Raw genomic sequence first — 6,000 nt, 5'->3', positions numbered from 1 at the left:
AGGGATAACATTAAATATGAAATGTAAATAAAGAAAATATCTAATAATAATTTTAAAAAGACTTAAAGATAGACTGAGATTTTAAATCTGTTTATAATACAAAACCATGCTCTGTTTTCTAAAACCTCAGAAGATGATACCTTTTTGCACCATCTCTTTCTTTATAAAGGGATATTTAACATCATTGAAGCTGTATCAGGAATTATTATCCATACAAAAATGTTGCTTGTAAACTAAGTCCAGATCTTATAACAGTAAAGATTTTTCTGTCTTCTTACAGCGAATAAAATTAGATTTAAACACTTAGGTCATTAATCATAGTTAATGAGCCCTTATTGCCCCCACCAACAGAGATCTGTTTACGACATCCATAATTATACTTCAAATTGATTAGAAAATCAGACAGGAGGAAACATGAACCTCTCAATCAACGAAGGCTTACCAAGGACTCCCAAAGGCGCATCTACACTTACATCTTCTCCGCTGGCCGGCGTTGGTAACTGCTACTACCAGCAGTAAATAGTGTGAGGGGAAATTCAAGTATATTGTTTTTAACAACTAAAAGAATGGGTTCTTGGATTTATTCATAAAATTTATTTTGATACCGAAGTCCTGTCATGTTGTCCTGTGCACAATGATTGGCTGATTTTCTATGAACTATCTTGGCACTTCCAATATCCTGTAACATAATTTAAAAAAATGTTTTCAATGCAACATTTGAACCTCTGAAAATTAAGACACTAAACCTGAAAAATAATACATCTGGAAATCAAATTGCCATTCCTGTGGGTTGTTAAGCACTAATGGATGAGAGTCTGGATTCATTCCCATCATTTAAAATTACAGTGATTGCTTCAAACTGTAAATTATTTGAAATTATATACAGAATGTCAGCTTTCCCCATCTACCAGCAAATGTCCTCAATAATGAATAGTTGAAATCATAGCTCTTTGTTTGTAAACACGATCTGCCATTAGCAGTACAATCTATAATGCACTCTCTAGAAACTCCTGAAAGATTTGCTACGACATGAAATGATTATTTTCCTCATCAACACAGTAATTCTCTTAGGAATTTATAAAGTAAATTAGAATGAGGCAGAATATGGATGGCCAAACCAGGGGTGGGTATGTCTAAAATCTTTTATTTAAGTTTTTCCCTTTGGATAGTTCATTTATTTTCTATTCAAGTTTACTTCTCTCTCTTCAAATTCAAATTTTAAACTTCTCTTTACATTTTAATTCAAACTTCTGTACTTTTATAAAACCTATGAAGCCCCCTTTGGTGCCCACACAGAAGTATTAGTAATAGATTATTTTCAAATCACAAAGAACCAGATGCATAATATTCACCTCCTCTTCAGCCTTGGTTTTTAGAGACAAGTACATAGTATGAAAACAAATCCTCACTGTATTGGCCCAAATCCTGCTCTTTGTAGAAGACGATTCCTTTATGGGTGTGTCTTATGTGTACTCTCTTGAGATGTAAGAACAAGAAGAAGAGGAAAAAGTATGGGACTATTATTTCAATGGGATTTAACACATGGCAAATAGAACTTCATCAAACCTTCAGTTTCACTGGTTAACAAAAAAAATGTAACTGTGTAAGTTCAATGATGAAAGAAAATATGTTATGCAGGGGCAATATATTCAGTAGGAGAAGGGAATACTGAGCAGACATCTGAAGTAAATGCCTGACTGAAGGTAAAACACAAACACAAAGAAATCAGGCACACAGTAATGTAAAGAGGATGAACCTAGTGGTCAGAAGACCTGAAGTGAGCTAAATTGTGTGGAGGAAAGAGCACAGCAAGTAACACAAAGAAAAGCAGTTACGGGGAAGCCGGACCCTTTCTCTCTGTGTCCTCAGTGAAAACAGAACAAAACACGCCATATAAACACCACTGACAGTGACCATACAGAAATCAAGAAACCATAGCATTGTCCTGAAATGGCAAGTGTAGGCAATTTCACTCTTGGAAAGAGTACACAAGTTTCTTGCCCACCACCTCCCCACCCACATGAATGAAAGCTTTACTTGATTCCCAAAATATGTAATGCAAAAAGTTATCCAACAAGAACATAAAGATGCCTGAATGAACGTGAGTCACAAACCAGGGGACTCATGAGAAAAGGATGGCAAGGGGCAATTTCAGCTAAAGCACTCAAAATGGCTGTGGAAATATGTTTATCCGGCACTCGCTAATAAGGATCTAAAAACTCATTCAGTAGACATGGATTATAGAGACATGAGAAATACAGGAAAACAGATAAAAATCTTACAGAAAAAAACAATCTGTCTTGATCTATTTTTACTTAAGGGAAACAGTAACAAAAATGGTGCAAGTCTGTTAACTCTAGAATGTAATTCTTTTATTTGTATTTGTTTTTTTCCCCTCAAGATAAGGTTTCTCAGTGTAACAGAACAGACCTGCCTGTCCTGGACCTGTTTTTGTACCTGTCTTTGTAGACCAGGCTGGCCTCAAACTCTCAGAGACCCATTTGCCTCTGTCTTCCAAGTGCTGGGATTGAAGGTGTGGACCATGACACCTGACTGGCATGTAATTCTTAAGATATTCACGAACTAGGCTTCCTCTAAGTCTCTGCTCTGAGACTCTCAAAATATGAATATTTTGCTCATTGTACACAATAGTTTCTAGGACCCTCATATGTTACACACCTGTTCCAAGCCATAGGTAGTGGGAAGACTTTATTCTTTCTTTTAAATGAAGCTGTGTAAAATAATCATACAATACTGTGTTACATTTTTATGCTTCAAACTGGTTGGACTGGAATTAGGGGTACCAGAGAACAGCCTTTGTGGGCTGGGGTGTAGTTTAAGAGCATTTACCTGCAAGTATTATATTCAATATTCAGCATGGAACACAATAGGACTTTGGGCACAGAGATACAATGGATAAACTTCACATTCTGAGAGCCACAGAAGCTGAGAAAATGAAAAATTATATACAGAATAATCTAAACTTTCAAATCCCACTGATAGTAGACCAGCCATTTATCATGTTCCGTGGTAAAAAGAAAAGGAGTGGAAAGGAGTCATATCTTTTGCATGATAACTCTGGGTGATTCGTTTTTTCCTCACTTTGCTCCCTGCTGTGCACATGCACCTGAGGAGGCACATCTGTGGCTCCTGCTGTGAATAGTGACAGTGGCTCTCACTGCTCAAGAGAGTGTTCCTTAGAGATCATCCAAGACGTTGCTGACAGAAATTGTTAGCTTATGGCCTTTTGACTGCAGCAATATGACTTGTATACACTTTAGTACCCTGTCTTTAATCAACTGTGATTTCTTTGACCCTTAATATATGGTATTTTGATCTTGAGGCAGAGTCTCATTGTGTAGCCCTAGGTGATCTAGAACTCTGTATGTGTACCAAGCGGGCCTCAAACTTAGAGATCCACCCATTTCTACCACTCTAGTTCTGGGAATAAAGGTGTTGCTAGCATTAAGAATAGTATTTTAGGGAGAAAGACGGAGAGAAAGAGAGAGAGAACCTAACGTATCTAATCTTTGTTTCTTTTCTTTCTTTCTTTCCTTCTTCCTTCCTTTCTTTCTTTTTCTTCCTTCCTTCTTTCCTTCTTTCCTTCTTTTCTTCCTTTCTCTTTCTTTCTTTCTTTCTTTCTTTCTTTCTTTCTTTCTTTCTTTCTTTCTTTCTTTCTTTCTTTCTTTCTTTCTTTCTTCCTTCCTTCCTTCCTTCCTTCCTTCCTTTCTTCCTTTATCTCTTTCTTTCTTTCATTAGTAGACACTTAAAGTTGAAGGCACATTTTGTTCTGAGTCTCCAAATGCCTCAGCCACATGGATTGGGTTTAACTAAAGGGGAGATTGTGGCAATGAGACCCAGATTTTCCAGAGGCTTTGATTGAAAAACTAAATACCACCCAAAACTTAAGGAAATTATTAAGCCATGCTTGGGGAGGGGAGGTTAAAGTTGGCTCTCCAATGCTCAGTGATCCGCTAATCTGACTAACTGGTGAGCATTGTGTAGAGAGACCCTGAGCACAAAAGAAGTGAATAAGGAAGATACTCTTTGTGAGGCCCCAGTAAGGAGGCTTGAACAAAATAGTCATAAGAGGCAGAGGGAGGGAGAGAAGTTGATAGAAAAAGGGACAGGGAGGGGAATGTGGAGCAGGAACAGGTGTACAGAAAGACAAGAGAGATACCCAGAGATCCAAAAAAATGAATGGACATCTGTAGCTGCTGGGGATCTTCCAGAAGTCAATGTAGGAGTCCTTAGCCAAGGTGTCCTACAGTGGTGACATGGGGCCTGAAGAGGATACCTTCATCTAGCCAGGCAGGATGCCCAGAGGAGGAATAAGGACACCAACCCATACACAAAACTTTTTACCCAAAAGTTGTTCTGTCTAAAAGAAATACAGGGACAAAGGTGGAACAAAGTGAAGAAATAGCCAACCAATAACAGCCCCAACTTGAAACCCATCTCATGGGCAAACACCAGTCCTTGACATTATTAATGATACTCTGTTATGCTTGTAGACAGGAGCCTAACATAACTGTACTCTGAGAGGTCCCACCCAGCAGCTGACTAAAATAGATGCAGATACATACACAGCCAAACATTGGATAGAGATTGGGGACTCTTAAGGAAGAGTTGGGGGAAGGATTGTAGACCCTGAAGGGACGGAAATCCCTCAAGAAGACCAACAGGGTCAACTAATCTGGAGTCTCAGAGAGTCTGGGAGTTCTCAGAAACTGACCCATCAACCAAAGAACACAAGGAATGAGTCCCCAAGCTTACATATACCAGCTCTGTCCCCATGTAGACTCCCCATCACTGGAGCAGAGGCTCTCCCTAATGCTGTAGCCAGATTGTGGTACCAATTTCACAACAGGGCTGCCTTGTCTGGCAGAGACTTGATGTTCCAGGGATAGGGGATAGGAGGGACTCTCTCAGAGAAGAAGGGGAGAAGGAGTAGGGGAGGGTCTGTATGTAGCAGGGAACAGGAGAGGGCATTGCTTAATGTAAATAAATGAATAAATTAAAATTTATAAATTTTTAAATTTTGTATTAGATATTTTCTTTATTTATATTTCAAATGTTATCCTCTTTCCTTGTTTCCCCCTGAAAACCCCCTAACCCATGTCCCCTCCCCCTGATCATCAACCCACCCACTCCAGCTTCCCTGTCTCAGTGTTCCCTATACTGGAGCATCAAACCTTCTAAGGACCAAGGACTTCTCTTCTCTTTGATGTCCAACAAAGCTATCTTCTGCTACATATGCAGCTGAAACCATGGGTTGCTCCATGTGTAGTTTTTGGTTGGTGGTTTAGTCCCTGGGAGCTCTGGGGGTACTGGTTGGTTCATACTGTTGTTCCTCCTATGGCACTGCAAACCCCTTCAGCTCCTTGGGTCCTTTCTCTAGCTCCTCTATTGGGGACCCAGTGCTCAGTCCAATGGTTGGCTGAGAGCATCTCCCTCTTTATTTGTCAGGCACTGGCAGAGCCTCTCAGGAGACAGCTATATCAGGCTCCTGTCAGCAAGCACTTGGCATCCACAACAGTGTCTGGGTTTGATGACAGTATATGGGATGCATCCCTGAGTGGGGCAGTCTCTGGATGGTCTTTCCTTCAGTCTCTGATTCACTCCTTGTCTCTGGATCTCCTCCTGTGGGTATTTTGTTTCCCCTTCTAAGAAGGACCAGAGTATCCATACTTTGATCTTCCTTCTTCTTGAGCTTTGTTTGGTCTGTGAATTGTATCTTGGATATTTCAAGCTTCTGGGCTAATATCCACTTATCTGTGAGTGCATATTATGTGTTCTTTTGTAATTGGGTTAACTCACACAGGATGATATTTTCTAATTCCACCCTTTTGCCTAAGAATTTCATGAATTCACTGTTTTTAGTAGCTGAAGAGTATTACATCCTGTGAATTTAAAAATAATTAATAATTAATTAATGTTGTTTGAAAGTAAAAATAAAATAATAAGCATCTTCTTTGCATTCAGGTTTGTATTTGGTTT

The 6,000-nt window shown here is 39.2% G+C and overlaps 1 pseudogene; it reads left to right on the top strand.

Moving 5' to 3' along the window:
• The first annotated feature begins 414 nt into the window (after nucleotides 1-414).
• Nucleotides 415-6,000, top strand: part of LOC127663643 (40S ribosomal protein S25-like) — an 84,441-nt pseudogene continuing 78,855 nt past the window's right edge.

This window comes from Apodemus sylvaticus, chromosome 13, assembly GCF_947179515.1.
Source record: "Apodemus sylvaticus chromosome 13, mApoSyl1.1, whole genome shotgun sequence".
NCBI lineage: Eukaryota > Metazoa > Chordata > Mammalia > Rodentia > Muridae > Apodemus > Apodemus sylvaticus.
The sequence above is the reverse complement of the archived record's forward strand: the minus strand, read 5'-3'. Positions and strand labels throughout refer to the sequence as shown.